Source organism: Salmo trutta, chromosome 4, assembly GCF_901001165.1.
Source record: "Salmo trutta chromosome 4, fSalTru1.1, whole genome shotgun sequence".
NCBI classification, from domain to species: Eukaryota; Metazoa; Chordata; class Actinopteri; order Salmoniformes; family Salmonidae; genus Salmo; species Salmo trutta.
Window position 1 is genome coordinate 69,925,436 of NC_042960.1, and position 16,508 is coordinate 69,941,943.

Sequence of the window (16,508 nt, forward strand, 5' to 3'; positions counted from 1 at the left end):
AGATGTTATCACGGGTGTAGTGGAATGCTTGTGTTCCTAGCTCCAACAGTGCAGTAATATCTAACAATGCTTGTGTTCCTAGCTCACAGAGGGCAAATCTAAAAAGTAAAAGAAAATACTAGGACAAGCAATGATATATAGATATATACTGTGTACTGTGATATGATGTATAGACAATTTGGAGTACATCTGTAGTATATCTGAAGAATAGCATATGTACAGTAGTAGTTATATAGGATGAACCATGACTAGAATACAGTATATACATACGAAGTAGACAGCAGTAGTTATATAGGATGAACCATGACTAGAATACAGTATATACATACGAAGTAGACAGCAGTAGTTATATAGGATGAACCATGACTAGAATACAGTATATACATATGAAGTAGACAGCAGTAGTTATATAGGATTAACCATGACTAGAATACAGTATATACATATGAATTGTACAACAGTAGTTACATAGGATGAACCATGACTAGAATACAGTATATACATATGAAGTGGACAGCAGTAGTTATATAGGATGAACCATGACTAGAATACAGTATATACATATGAAGTGGACAGCAGTAGTTATATAGGATGAACCATGACTAGAATACAGTATACACATATGAAGTTCAGGACAGGGTAGAGTAACCTGGTGGTAGCTGTCTAGTGACAGTGACTAAAGTTCAGGACAGGGTAGAGTAACCTGGTGGTAGCTGTCTAGTGACAGTGACTAAAGTTTCAGGACAGGGTAGAGTAACCTGGTGGTAGCTGTCTAGTGACAGTGACTAAAGTTCAGGACAGGGTAGAGTAACCTGGTGGTAGCTGTCTAGTGACAGTGACTAAAGTTCAGGACAGGGTAGAGTAACCTGGTGGTAGCCGTCTAGTGACAGTGACTAAAGTTCAGGACAGGGTAGAGTAACCTGGTGGTAGCTGTCTAGTGACAGTGACTAAAGTTCAGGACAGGGTAGAGTAACCTGGTGGTAGCTGTCTAGTGACAGTGACTAAAGTTCAGGACAGGGTAGAGTAACCTGGTGGTAGCTGTCTAGTGACAGTGACTAAAGTTCAGGACAGGGTAGAGTAACGTAGTGGTAGCTGTCTAGTGACAGTGACTAAAGTTCAGGACAGGGTAGAGTAACCTGGTGGTAGCCGTCTAGTGACAGTGACTAAAGTTCAGGACAGGGAAGAGTAACCTGGTGGTAGCTGTCTAGTGACAGTGACTAAAGTTTAGGACAGGGTAGAGTAACCTGGTGGTAGCTGTCTATTGACAGTGACTAAAGTTCAGGACAGGGTAGAGTAACCTGGTGGTAGCCGTCTAGTGACAGTGATGTAGAGGGGTGTTCAGGGCAGGGTACTGGGCGTGGGCTAGCTAGTGGTGACTATTTAACAGTCTGATGACCTTGAGATAGAAGCTGTTTTTCAGTCTCTCGGTCCCAGCTTTGATGCACCTGTACTGTCTCCGCCTTCTAGATGGTAGAGGGGTGAACAGGCCGCGGCTCGGGTGGCTGAGGTCCTTGATGATCTTCTAGATGGTAGAGGGGTGAACAGGCCGTGGCTCGGGTGGCTGAGGTCCTTGATGATCTTCTAGATGGTAGCAGGGTGAACAGGCCGTGGCTCGGGTGGCTGAAGTCCTTGATGATCTTCTAGATGGTAGCGGGGTGAACAGGCCGTGGCTCGTGTGGAAGGTCCTTGATGATCTTCTAGATGGTAGAGGGATGAACAGGCCGTGGCTCGGGTGGCTGAGGTCCTTGATGATCTCCTAGATGTTAGAGGGGTGAACAGGCCGTGGCTTGGGTGGCTGAGGTCCTTGATGATCTTCTTGTCCTTCCTGTGACACCGGGTGGTGTAGATGTCCTGGAGGGGAGGCAGTGTGGCCCCGGTGATGCGTTGGGCTGAACCCACCACCCTCTGGAGAGTCCTGCGGTTAACTGGTCTCTTAATGATAATGAGATCTTTCTAGGTACATGGATCACTGGTCTAAAGTATCTCTGCTTTTAGCTGGTCTCTTAGTGATAATGAGATCTTTCTAGGTACATGAATCACTGGTCTACAGTATCTCTGCTTTTAGCTGGTCTCTTAGTGATAATGGGACCTTTCTAGGTACATGGATCACTGGTCTATCTGGCTGTTCTAACTCCATGTTGTGCTGCAGCTTCCCATATTCCCTGAAAAACATCAGCATCTGCATCCTCAACATGAGTCATTTCACCATATGAACCCGTTTCACTAGACCCAGTAAGTTACATGACTTTAAACCAATGATGGCTGTTTTTTCTCCCTTTACTATGACAAACTGAACCTTGTGAGATTGAAAGGACCCCTCACTGTACTTGTTGTCACTGCTGTTGTCCTGGTCCTAGTTGACACAGTGTACTGTATTTTGTTGTCTCCGCTGCCTGCATTTCAGTGAGAAGTGGTTCTTAATGCCGCAGTTGTAACACTGTTTTCTATATGCTGGGTACTGGTGAGGTCTGTGTTCTCCTCCACAGATGTAACACTGTTTTCTATATGCTGGGTACTGGTGAGGTCTGTGTTCTCCTCCACAGTTGCTGCAGGAGCGCTGGTTCCCTTTATTGTGCTGCTGTCCTCTGCAGTTAGCCGTTTATCTGTAGCTCTTCCTTTGCTAACATAGTCCACTTTACATACTGTGTCACTAAGAACACCACTGTCCATTGACTGTATGTGACTCTGAGTCACCTCTCCAGCTTGACACATTTGTGTTGCTCTTTCTAGTGTCAATTCATTCTCACTAAGTAACTTGTCTCTCAGCCCCTTGTCTCTCGGCCCCTTGTCTCTCTGCCCCTTGTCTCTCAGCCGCTTGTCTCTCAGCCCCTTGTCTCTCGGCCCCTTGTCTCTCGGCCCCTTGTCTCTCAACCCATGATAATTATCTTGTATCAGCAAGTCTGCAATTTGACTGAAATCTACTGTTGAAAACATTCCTCTCAAATATCTTGTTTCTTCTGGGAGACATAAATACATCTGGTTAATACCAGTTCATTATCTGTTTGTTTCTTCTGGGAGACATAATGGCCTGCTTTATTTTTTTGGGCTCTGGCTCTAACGATACACCAACTGCGGAAAGCTAGCCAAGTTCATTTACTTCTGTTGAAAACAAAGGCTACAAAACATTCCCATACACACAACAGCTGTTAGACAGCAATATGATGTTGCTATTGTTACAGGACTATTTACATCATATAGCAGACAGTCTTATCCAGAGCTCGGGTTAAGTGTCTTGTTCAAGGGCACATTGACAGACTTTTCACATAATTTGTCTTGGGATTAGATACAGAGGCCTTTCGTTTACTAAACGAACGCTCTAGGCTACCTGCTACCCTATCTGACAGATAGCTAGAGGCTAAGGCTGGATGCTAGAGCTGAACTGGCTGTGGTAGTTACTAGCTAGCTAGTTCATTCACCTCGGTCGAGACGGGATGGAACATTACAACACTAACGTTACATGTCAGTTTGAGATGGTGGACGTTTTCAATGCCTCCAACCTATTGTGTCTTTTTGTTCACTTATTTGTGTTGTTTGCAACAGTCGAGACGGGATGAAACATTAGCTAACGTTAAATGTCAGTTTCACTACTAGCTCAACAGTGGGAATAAACACTAGTGTAGTTTTTTTTCTGTTGAGTCAAACATCAGTTACCTTGCCAGCTACATCAGTCAACTAAAGAGTAGCTGGTTTCTGCTCTGCTTGCTTTTACAACTCAGAGAAAAGTACGACTTTTGCTTGTGAGACATTTGAATGTGGGTCAAAAGGGTAATAAAAGTATTATCGGAGTTATTTTTATTTTTGTAGTGTCCTTTGTTACCATCTGCCAAATACCTGTTCTCACTGTCATTAACAGGACTGTGGGAAAACAGTGCCTGACAGGCGGGGCAGAGGACACTGTCTACTGGTCGCTCCCGCTTCCCGATGGCACAGCAGGTGGGAGGCTGGGGCAACATCATGTTCTAGCTAACCAGCTAGCTTGCTAGTTAGCTAAACTTTGTGCTAGCTTGCTAGTTAGCAAGCACACGGTGTCACCCCTGCCTCCCTGCTGCTGTGTACCGGAGAAAACCTTACCCAACAGGCGGGGACGAAGGACACTGCCTACCGGTTTACGGCTAGCTATCTACCGCTGTCACCCTGTCTCGGTGACATGTTTTGAATCTTCTCGTGCATTTATATGATAAACACAAGCAGTATCTTTAACAGCACCGTTTCAAGGCAGACAACAGATGATGTTCATGATCGTTTGACAAACAGACTTTTGTAAATAGAATATAGGTTATTAACATAAACTTCACCTCTTTAGTTCACTTTCATAAAAAATGCTCACAGTGAGTTTTAAAAGAATCTTATCCCCATTTTGTGCTCCACCTTCACAATTTGAAGTATTAAACAGACTTGATAACATATCAAAGTGAACAGATTAAATGTGTGAAATTCACCCATTCAGGATCTGGTGTTCACCTGGGACTCTCTTTCTTACTGGTCTATTAAAACCTTTTATTAAAGGATAGGGGGCACTATTTTCACGTCCGGATGAAAAGCGTGCCCAAACTTAATAGCCTGTTCCTCAGCCCCAGAAACTAGGATACGCATGTAATTGGTAGATTAGGATAGAAAACACTCTAAAGTTTCCAAAACTGTTAACATAATGTCTGTGAGTATAGCAGAACTCATATGGCATGCAAAAACCTGAGGAAAATCCAACCAGGAAGTGGGAGATTTTGAGACTTGTAGTTTTCAAGTCAATTCCTATCCAAACTACAGTGATTTAGCGGTCATGTTGCACTTCCTAAGGCTTCCACTAGATGTCAACAGTCTTTAGAATGTTGTCTGAGGCTTCTATGGGAAATTTTGAGGGAATACCACCCGGAACAAGAAGTGGTCTGGCTGAGGTCATTCATTTACCTCATGCGCGTGCACGAAGGGCTAGCCTTTTTTATTTTTCTTCTGTAATGAATACGCTATTGTCTGGTTGGAATATTATCGAAGTTTTATGTTAAAAACACCCTAAGGATTGATTGTAAACATGGTTTGACATGTTTCTATAAACGCTAAGGGAACTTTATGACTTTTCGTCTATGCTGGATGGACGCGCATCATGCCTTTTGGAATAGTGATCTGGATGCACGAACAAAACTGATTTATTTGGACATAAATGATGGACTTTGTCGAACAAATTAACATTTCTTGTGGAAGTGGGAGTCCTTCCGAGTGCATTCCGCCGAAGATCAGCAAAGGTAAGAAAATATTTATAACAGTATTTTAGAGTTTTGACAACGCCGCGACTTGGCGGCTAACTGCATAGCTTGCATTGATGGCCGAGCTCTGTACTCAGAATATTGAAAAATTTGCTTTCTCTGTAAAGTTATTTTGAAATCTGACACAGCGGTTGCATTAAGAAGTAGTTTATCTCTAATTCTTTGAATAACTGTTGTTTATTTTGTCAACGTTTATGAGTATTTCTGTAAATTGATGTGCTCATTCGCCGGCACTTTTTGGGAGGAAAACATTTTCTGAACATCACGCGCCAATGTAAAATGGGGTTTTTGGATATAAATATGAACTTGATCGAACAAAACAAACATGTATTGTGTAAAATGATGTCCTATGAGTGTCATCTGATGAAGATTGTTAAAGGTTAGTGCTTAATTTTAGCTGTATATCTGGTTTTGTGACGCCTATCCTTGCTTGGAAAATGGCTGTGTTTTTATTTTTTTTGCTGGGGTGCTATCCTGACATAATCTAATGTTTTGCTTTCACCGTAAAGCCTTTTTGAAATCGGACAATGTTGTTGGATTAACGAGAAGATTATCTTTAAAATGCCGTATTATACTTGTATGTTTAAGGAATTTTAATCATGAGATTTTTGCTGTTTTGAATTTTGCGCCACGCTATTTCACTGGTTGCTGTCAAATCAATCCCGCTAATGGGATTCTATCTCGAAGGGGTCCTCAACAGCTTAAAACATTCTGCACTTGAAATTGGGGAAAATGCTTAATAAATTAGAAAATAATGAATATTTAATTAAAATGGAGGGAAATTACATTATACCTTAAGTTATTGCATTATAATGAGTTATTACAGTAATTTTTGGTTATTACATTATTTTTTTTTATTTTTTTTTATTTCACCTTTATTTAACCAGGTAGGCAAGTTGAGAACAAGTTCTCATTTACAATTGCGACCTGGCCAAGATAAAGCAAAGCAGTTCGACAACATACAACAACACAGAGTTACACATGGAATAAAACAACATACAATCAATGATGCAGTAGCAAAAAATAAGACTATATACAATGTGAGAAAATGATGTGAGATAAGGGAGGTAAAGGCAAAAAATGGTGGCAAAGTAAATAAAGTATTGCAAGAAAAACACTGGAATGGTAGATTTGTAGTTTGAAGAAAGTTCAAAGTTAAAATATAAATAATATGGTGCAAAGGAGCAAAATAAATAAAATAAATAAATACAGTAGGGGAAGAGGTAGTAGTTTGGGCTAAATTATAGATGGGCTATGTACAGGTGCAGTGATCTGTGAGCTGCTCTGACAGCTGGTGCTTAAAGCTAGTGAGGGAGATAAGTGTTTCGAGTTTCATAGATTTTTGTAGTTCGTTCCAGTCATTGGCAGCAGAGAACTGGAAGGAGAGACGACCAAAGGAGGAGTTGGCTTTAGGGGTGACCAGAGAGATATACCTGCTGGAGCGTGTGCTACAGGTGGGTGCTGCTATTGTGACCAGTGAGCGGAGATAAGGAGGGACTTTACCTAGCAGGGTCTTGTAGATGACCTGGAGCCAATGTGTTTGGCGATGATTATGAAGCGAAGGCCAGCCAACGAGAGCGTACAGGTCGCAGTGGTGGGTAGTATATGGGGCTTTGGTGACAAAAAGGATGGCACTGTGATAGACTGCATCCAGCTTGTTGAGTAGGGTATTGGAGGCTATTTTGTAAATGACATCGCCGAAGTCGAGGATTGGTAGGATGGTCAGTTTTACGAGGGTATGTTTGGCAGTATGAGTGAAGGATGCTTTGTTGCGAAATAGGAAGCCAATTCTAGATTTCACTTTGGATTGGAGATGATTGATGTGAGTCTGGAAGGAGAGTTTACAGTCTAACCAGACACCTCGGTAATTGTAGTTGTCCACAAATTCTAAGTTAGAACCGTCCAGAGAAGTTATGCTGGACGGGCGGGCAGGTGCAGTCAGCGATCGGTTGAAGAGCATGCATTTAGTTTTACTTGTGTTTAGGAGCAGTTGGAGACCACGGAAGGAGAGTTGAATGGCATTAAAGCTCGTCTGGAGGGTTGTTAACACAGTGTCCAAAGAAGGGCCAGAAGTATACAGAATGGTGTCGTCTGCGTAGAGGTGGATAATATAATTTGCAGTATGCCTGTCGGGTCCTTCACTCCAGGTGCCACTGACAAGGGGCCAATGTGTCACTAGAGGAAGGACTGATAAAAAACTAATGACTGTCTCATGTTGAATGTCCAAGTAAGTATCATGCATTTACTGCTCAAGTTATTCCATATACTTTGACTAGTCTAGTCATTCCATAAATGTTTTTGTGTATTGTACCTTGACAAATCAAATTCTTCCATGTATTAAAACAACAGTTTGGTGTGTTATTAATTGATCAATCAAGTCGTTCTGTACATTTCACCTGTTTTATTGACAATATTAACCTGACATCATTCCATAAAAAACGTTCTCTGTCAGATCCATCATCCCTTCTGTTTAGCCAGATAATACTTCCTGCTGACCAGCCAATCACATCAAAGTGCTGTTTGCTGCCTGGTGTGCTCTCTGGGGAGGCCATCCCTATGATCAAAAGACGTTGAAAATACATTTGAACAACAACAAAAAATGTCAATTTTGCTCACTGGGATCCTTCCAAATCTCCTTTAGTTAATCTTGAGCGAAGCCTGGGCATCGAAGGATACCGCTGTGGAGCCCTGGTTGGTGGTGATCACGGGTCAATGCTGTTTCACATTGACGTTGCCACAGGATCCTGGATGGTACTTCCTGAATGAGAAGAATCAGAGGGGGTTGATTAGGTTGAAAATGTCATTACATGTTATCAGCTGTAACATTGTCTCAACAGTGATGAATACCAAGTGCTGTACAGGACTTACAACACATTGAGATAGTACTGAATCTTTGTGATGGGAAGATGTGGCTGTTACTGCAGTGGTGTGGAGGCTGCATTGTGGGGCCTGGTGGACTGACAGAGTTGGTGGGATGAGATGGGGGAGTCTGGAGGTCAAAACATGATGAACAAACAAAACAAGACAACATCAGAAATACTGATTTAATACCAACTGTTAAATTCTAAAATATATGTCAGGAAACTTTAGACACAGTTTGTAATGATAAAAAAAAAGATTTACAACAGGTAAAACTGGGATCAGCTGGATTAGACTGAAGAACAGTATGGTTGACACCAATGTAATTTGTTAAGCAGTTGTATTCCTTGTTGGCAGTGGAAGTTGGAACACACATCACCTCAATCATAACACCTACAGAACATTCTGCTACTTGTAAATCAAGTTCCTCTAGATCTAGGATATGTGTTCAGCGTAACAGAGGTAGTATCACGTTGGCGTCACTGGAGAAGAATCTGTACTTACCTGCTCTGTGGCCCCGCCTGGTTCCTCCCAGAAGCAGAGGAGGAACAACGTGGGGGATAATGGGAGAAGGGTGATACCAGCCGCTCAACAACAGCCCAACAGGCAGTTCTAGGAAACAGATGAACATTTCTGAGAAGTCACACCCTTTACTTGACATACTGTAATAAATGATTGATTGGTTATGTACAAGCCATGCTGTGCAGATGCAGCATTCAGTGGGCTGAATAAACTTGGTTTGAGCTTTTCTCTGCATCCGTTTGAGTTCATACTCTGTTCACATCCTAACACCTTGCTTCTATGTATTTACTCTAATGCCTAAATGTTCTTATTCATCTTCAGAATTAGAATCACATGAACCTTGTTTTCACATTAAACATAAAGAAAAGGGTGGTGACATGTTCTAATCTTCCCATGCAGTCACATGATGACAAACACAAGCAGTATCTGTAACAGCACCGTTTCTAGACAGACAACAGAGGATGTTCATGATGTTTTGATAAACAGACTATTGGAATTAGAACAGAAACTTTCATAAAAAATTGTCAAAATGAGTTAGAAAGTAACCTTACCCCCATTTTATGCTCCACCTCCACAATTAAAAACACTTGATAAAATGTCAACGTGAACAGATTAAATTTGTGAAATGTACTCATTTGGGATCTGGTGTTACACTAAAATGGCATTATCCTCTACGGGATCGGTATCCCCCCACGAGACGGTTGAGCTAACGTAGGCTAATTTGATTAGCATGAAGTTGTAAGTAAAAATAATATTTCCCAGGACATAGACATATCTGATATGGGCAGAAAGCTTAAATTCTTGTTAACCTAACTGCACTGTCTGATTTACAGTAGCTATTATAGTGAAAGAATACCATGCTATTGTTTGAGGAGAGTGCACAGTTAAACTTGAAAACGTATTAATAATCAAATTAGGCACAATTGGGCAGTCTTGATAGAACATTTTGAACAGAAATGTTCATTGAATCAGTCTAAAACCTTGCACATACACTGCTGCCATCTAGTGGCCAAAATCTAAATTGCGCCTAACCTGGAATATTACATTATGGCTTTTCTCTTGTTTTTCAAAGATGATGAAAGAAAAATGTTGTTTGTATGATCTTTTACCAGATCTAATTTGTTATGTTCTCCTACATTCATTTCACATTTCCACAAACTTCAAAGCGTCCTTTCAAATGGTATCAAGAAAATGCATATCTCTACTTCAGGTCCTGAGCTACAGGCAGATAAATTTGGGTCATTTTAGGAGAACATTTAATAAAAGGGTCCGATCCTTCAGAGGGAATCAACATTTTCACAATTTCACAGTATTATTCCAACCTCATAGTGTGGACATATACACAAGTTATGCTATTTTGGACCACCATGCTGGAAATATAATGCAGTATGTCATTTTTGTGTTTATACTTTTTCATAACGACAACTACAAATTTGATGTCAGACTACAATATCATGTTCACGATGTCACTGTCTACAGACATGTCGATAAACGTAGTCTTGTAATCTTTGGTTGTTTACTACACTACCGTACTCAATCTGTTTGCTACACTACCGTACTCACTCTGTTTGCTACACTACCGTACTCACTCTGTTTGTTACACTACCGTACTCACTCTGTTTGCTACACTACCGCACTCACTCTGTTTGCTACACTACCGTACTCACTCTGTTTGCTACACTACCGTACTCAATCTGTTTGCTACACTACCGTACTCACTCTGTTTGCTACACTACCGTACTCACTCTGTTTGCTACACTACCATACTCACTCTGTTTGCTACACTACCATACTCACTCTGTGTGCTACACTACCGTACTCACTCTGTTTAGCACATGGCCTCACATGTGAATCCTTAAAGAGATGGGTGGGTCTAAGGCTTAAGAGGGTGTGAACAATGCTGAATGAGGGTAGACAAAGAAGAGCTCTCCAGTAGGTGTACCAAAACATTCAAGGACAATTTTTATAAAAGTGGTGTTACAAGTTTATCAACTTTCAAAGCAGAATTACTTTCCCATTGTTCCTCAACTGTAGTGTATGATATACCATTTTCTATCTCTGAGTCTCTAATGTTATTCAATGTAAAAAACACAATTTCTAATTTTGCTACGTCGAATAGAGCCGGTCGGTCCCAGTTGTCATCTCATTGTTACTTAGGGAGCTCGGTCTATTATACAGACAGTGGGTGAGTTCTGTCCCAGGTAGATGCAAAAATCTGGTAACTTTCCCCAACATTCTTTGAAAACCCAGTTGGGAGATTCACGGTATCAGGAAGGAATAAGCAGGAAATCTGGAATCCTCCATCCAGGATTTTTGAAAACTGGGGATTTTGGGAAACTTACTGGACTGTATGCATGTTTATATTACTGCCTAGCACCAATTAGTTGTGTGAAGTGTTAGTAGAGTACTGGAACCTGTATACTCCGGTGTAAACTGAAGCTGTCTTGACTACAATTGTCTAAATACACGTACCATGTTTTCTCTTGCTAATCCATGCAGGTCTGTCATCTGATTTCCAAGGAGTCTGGTGGAGATAGCTACAACCATACTCCAAGGCAGGACATTTCCCCACATCCAGGTTAAGGCCTGCTACCAGCAGGAACACGGAGCACCTCATATCTTTTAGCCTAGAAACATACAATATGTTTTTGCCTTACCGCTGCAATATGTCAAAAAAGAATTGGGCAACCTGACCAAATCCACATAGAAACATTGAGTTATAGATCTTTAATTTCTAATTTAAAGCAAATCTAATCAGCTGTAGATGTGTTCTATATGCACTTTTTCTATGTTTCTGTCACGTCCTGACCAGCAGATGGAGCTGTTGTAGTAGTTTGGGGGTCAGGACATGGCAGTCTTGTGTGTGTGTGTTTGATTGTTCTGTGTGTCTTGTGACTCCTGATCAGGAACAGCTGGGGATCGTTGTTCCTGATTGGGAGTCATATATATATAGGAGTATGTTTGTCACTGGGGTTTGTGGGTGGTTGTTTTGCACTGCGTTTTCAAGCCTGCAAACTGTTGCTGTCGTGTTTTTGTTTCCTGTGGATGCTTTACTCCTCTTCTTTTTGAATTAAAGAAAATGAGTATCCACAACACCATGACATAATTTGTGACAGTTTCCCGTTCTTAAGTTTCGTTTCTGCATCTTTTACTGTCAGTTTTGTACACCAGCTTCGAACAGATGAAAATACAATATTTTTGGTTATGGAAAATATATTTCACAGCGGGTTCATGTGGTATAATGATTCTCTAAACAATTACTGCTTGTTTTGTAACAACCTGAAATTAGGCCTACCATTAGAATTTTAGCAACCAGCAAATGGCGGAGCAATTTCTGCATATTGCACCTTTAAGTAACCTTCTGTCTTATCTAACCATACAAACATAACATATCATACTAATCTATCTGAGTGTCCTGGATTTACATTTACTATGAGACCAGGCCATCTATACACAGTGCCACAGTACATCTAGTCTATGAGACCAGGCTGTCAACACACAGTACATCTAGTCTATGAGACCAGGCTGTCTACACACAGTGACACAGTACATCTAGTCTATGAGACCAGGCTGTCTACACACAGTGACATAGTACATCTAGTCTATGAGACCAGGCTGTCTATACACAGTGACACAGTACATCTAGTCTATGAGACCAGGCTGTCTACACACAGTACATCTAGTCTATGAGACCAGGCTGTCTACACACAGTGACACAGTACATCTAGTCTATGAGACCAGGCTGTCTACACACAGTGACACAGTGCATCTAGTCTATGAGACCAGGCTGTCTATACACAGTGACACAGTGCATCTAAATCAAATCAAATGTATTTATAAAGCCCTTCTTACATCAGCTGATGTCACAAAGTGCTGTACAGAAACCCAGCCTAAAACCCCAAACAGCAAGCAATGCAGGGGTAGAAGCACGGTGGCTAGGAAAAACTCCCTAGAAAGGCCAGAACCTAGGAGGAAACCTAGAGAGGAACCAGGCTATGGGGGGTGGCCAGTCCTCTTCTGGCTGTGCCGGTTGGAGATTATAACAGAACATGGCCAAGATGTTCAAATGTTCATAGATGACCAGCAACAGGTCAGTACCTCAGGAGTAAATGTCAGTTGGATTTTCATAGGCGATCATTCAGAGTATCTCTACCGCTCCTGCGGTCTCTAGAGAGTTGAAAACAGCAGGTCAGGGACATCTAGCACATTCGGTGAACAGGTCAGGGTTCCATAGCCGCAGGCAGAACAGTTGAAACTGAAGCAGCAGCACGACCAGGTGGACTGCGGACAGCAAGGAGTCATCAGTCCAGGTAGTCCTGAGGCATGGTCCTAGGGCTCAGGTCCTCTGAGAGAGAGAAAGAAAGAGAGAAAGAGAGAAAGAAAGAGAGAAAAAGAGAGAAAGTGAGAATTAGACAATTAGAGAGAGCATACATAAATTCAAACAGGGCACCGGATAAGACAGGAGAAATACTCCAGATATAACAGACTGACCCAAGCCCCCCGACATATAAACTACTGCATAAATACTGGAGGCTGAGACAGGATGGGTCGGGAGACACTGTGGCCCCGGACAGGGCCCCCGGACAGGGCCAAACAGGCAAGATATAATCACACCCACTTTGTCAAAGCACAGCCCCCACACCCCTAGAGGGATATCTTCAACCACCAACTTACCATCCTGAGACAAGGTCGAGTATAGCCCACAAAGATCTCCGCCACGGTACAACCCAAGAGGGGTTGCCAACCCGGACAGGAAGATCACGTCAGTGACTCAAACCACTCAAGTGACGCAACCCTCCTAGGGACGGCATGGAAGAGCACCAGTAAGCCAGTGACTCAGCCCCTGTAATAGGGTTAGAGGCAGAGAATCCCAGTGGAGAGAGGGAAACCGGCCAGGCAGAGACAGCAAGGGTGGTTCGTTGCTCAAGTGCCTTTCCGTTCACCTTCACACTCCTGGGCCAGACTACAATCAATCATAGGACCTACTGAAGAGATGAGTCTTCAATAAAGACTTAAAGGTCGAGACTGAGTCTGCGTCTCTCACACGGACAGGCAGACCATTCCATAAAAATGGAGCTCTACAGGAGAAAGACCTGCCTCCAGCTGTTTGCTAAGAAATTCTAGGGACAGTAAGGAGGCCTGCGTCTTGTGACCGTAGCGTACATTTAGGTATGTAGGTGTTACGTTCCCCAGGTTCTTTGTATGTGTGTGTTTTGATTTGATTTGATTTGTTTCAGGATGGCTTCCTGAGATTCTAAGGAGCTGATTGGTCGGCCCGATTGGAGCTTTGACCCCGCCCTCTCGTCAGGACATACAGCTGTCTGCAATTACCGACTCCTTAGGCAGCTTTAAAAGCAAGTGTTCCTTTGTTAGGAGAGAGCTTCTTGGTATGTCCTGTGTTTCGTTGTTGGTCTGTATGAATTTTTGTATAGTATTTTGTAGCCGGTCCTGCTGACGTTTGTTACTGTAATCAAAAACAGTGAAATTGTTCACTTTAGGTTTGTATTATTCTGTTTAATTTGTTCCCAGGGGGGAAGGGAAAGGCACCTTGGGATTGCTTAGGCAAGAGGCCTGCGGGCATACATATACCCGTAGTATTTACAATGTGTATGCATACTAGGTAAGACCTGGGCAGACCATCCCCTGTATTTTGGTTAGTGCGCCAGGTGGTGCTAGTTACGTAAGTAGTGGTACGGTAGGAGAAGGGGCTCTTTATTTTTTACTTTCTTTGCTTTGGTTCTGTCCAGCCCCTTTTCCCCAAATTACCGTGTGAAGGAAATAAATCCCCTGTAAACGGTACTAATCTCTGCCTCTGTCATCCCGAACTGCACCTACAATCCGATACCACTTTCCCTCCACGGGGAGTTGAGTTGTAGCAGGGTGTAGCGTTCCTTCTTCCAAGAAGCGTGCGTAACAGTACGGCAGGACCAAATCGGAAAGATAGATAGGAGCAAGTCCATCTAATGCTTTGTAGGTTAGCAATCAAACCTTGAAATCAGCCCTTGCCTTAACAGGAAGCCAGTGTAGAGGCGCTAGCACAAGAGTAATATGATCACAGTTTTTGGTTCTAGTCAAGATTCTAGCAGCCGTGTTTAGCACTAACTGAAGTTAATTTAGTGCTTTATCCGTGTAGCCGGAAAGTAGAGCATTGCAATAGTCTAACCTAGAAGTGACAATAGCATGGATAAATCTTTCTGTTTCATTTTTGGACAGAAAGTTTCTGATTTTTGCAATGTTACGTAGATGGGGGAAAAAAGCTGTCCTTGAAACAGTCTTGATATGTTCGTCAAGAGAGATCAAAGTCCAGAGTAACGCCGAGGTCCTTCAGTTTTTTATTTGAGTCGACTGTACAACCATCAAGATTAATTGTCAGATTCAACAGAAGATCTCTTTGTTTCTTGGGACCTAGAACAAGCATCTGTTTTGTCCGAGTTTGAAAGTAGAACATTTGCCGCCATCCACTTCCTTATGTCGGAAACACAGGCTTCGAGGGAGGGCAATTTCGGGGCTTCACCATGTTTCATCGAAATGTACAGCTGAGTGCCTCCCGGGTAGTGTAGTGGTCTAAGGCACTGCATCGCAGTGCTAGCTGTGCCACCAGAGACTCTGGGTTCGAGCTGGCTGTGACCGGGATGCCCATGGGGCGGCTCACAATTGGCCCAGCGTCGTCCGGGTTAGGGAGGGTTTGGCCGGCAGGGATATCCTTGTCTCATTGCGCATTAGCGACTCCTGTGGCGGGCTGGGCGCAGTGCACGCTGAGCAGGTTGCTTGGTGTACGGTGTTTCCTCTGACACATTGGTGTGGCTGTTTTCTGAGTTGGATGTGCGTTGTGTCAAGAAGCAGTGCAGCTTGGTTGGGTTGTGTTTCGGAGGACGCATGGCTCTTGACCTTCGCCTCTCCTGAGTCCGTACGGGAGTTGCAGCGATGAGACAAGACAGTAACTACTAACAATTGGATCCCGAGAAAAAGGGGGTAATTATTTATTTATTTTTTAAATAAAGAAATGTACAGCTGGGTGTCATCGCATAGCAGTGAAAGTTAACATTGTTTCTGAATGACATCACCAAGAGGTAAAATATATAGTGAAAACAATAGTGGTCCTAAAACGGAGCATTGAGGAACACCGAAATTTACAGTTGATTTGTCAGAGGACAAAACATCCACAGAGACAAACTGATATATTTCCGACAGATAAGATCGAAACCAGGCCAGAACTTGTCCGTGTAGACCAATTTGGGTTTCCAATCTCTCCAAAAGAATGTGGTGATCGATGGTAGCAAAAGCAGCACTAAGGTCTCGGAGCATGAGGACAGATGCAGAGCCTCGGTCTGACGCCATTAAAAGGTCATTTACCACCTTCACAAGTGCAGTCTCAGTGCTATGATGGGGTCTAAACCAGACTGAAGCGTTTCGTATACATTATTTGTCTTCAGTACATCTAGTCTATGAGACCAGGCTGTCTATACACAAGGACACATTGCAGAAGAGATACATTTGTTTTGCCGCCAACCTGTCACTCAAACATTGAAACTTTTCTGCTATTTTTATACAGGGACATAAAACCTATGTTTGAATTGAGCGGGCTAATTGTGTTTTTTTGTTCGCTTACTTGCGTTGTTTGTAACTTATTATTTTACTTATTTCGTACATGATGTTGCCGCTACCGTCTCTCATGACCAAAAATAACTTCTAGACATCAGGACTGCGATTTCTCACCACGGACTAGCAGAATCCTCTTTTTCCTTTCACGACTTTCACGACTGCAATATCTTATGCTTCACAGAATCGTGGCTGAACGACGACAACATCAACATACAGCTGGCTGGTTACACGCTGTACTGGCAGTATACAATAGCGGTGTCTGGTAAG

General features: G+C 42.6%; 1 long non-coding RNA gene across 1 annotated transcript; it reads right to left on the reverse strand.

The window, feature by feature from the left end:
• Positions 1-7,902: 7,902 nt before the first annotated feature.
• Positions 7,903-8,533, reverse strand: LOC115191485 (uncharacterized). Its single transcript, XR_003877690.1, has 3 exons — positions 8,382-8,533; positions 8,127-8,247; positions 7,903-8,016 (listed from the first exon to the last, which is right to left on the reverse strand). It is a non-coding gene; the product is annotated as an uncharacterized LOC115191485 (long non-coding RNA).
• Between the last annotated feature and the right edge of the window lie 7,975 nt (positions 8,534-16,508).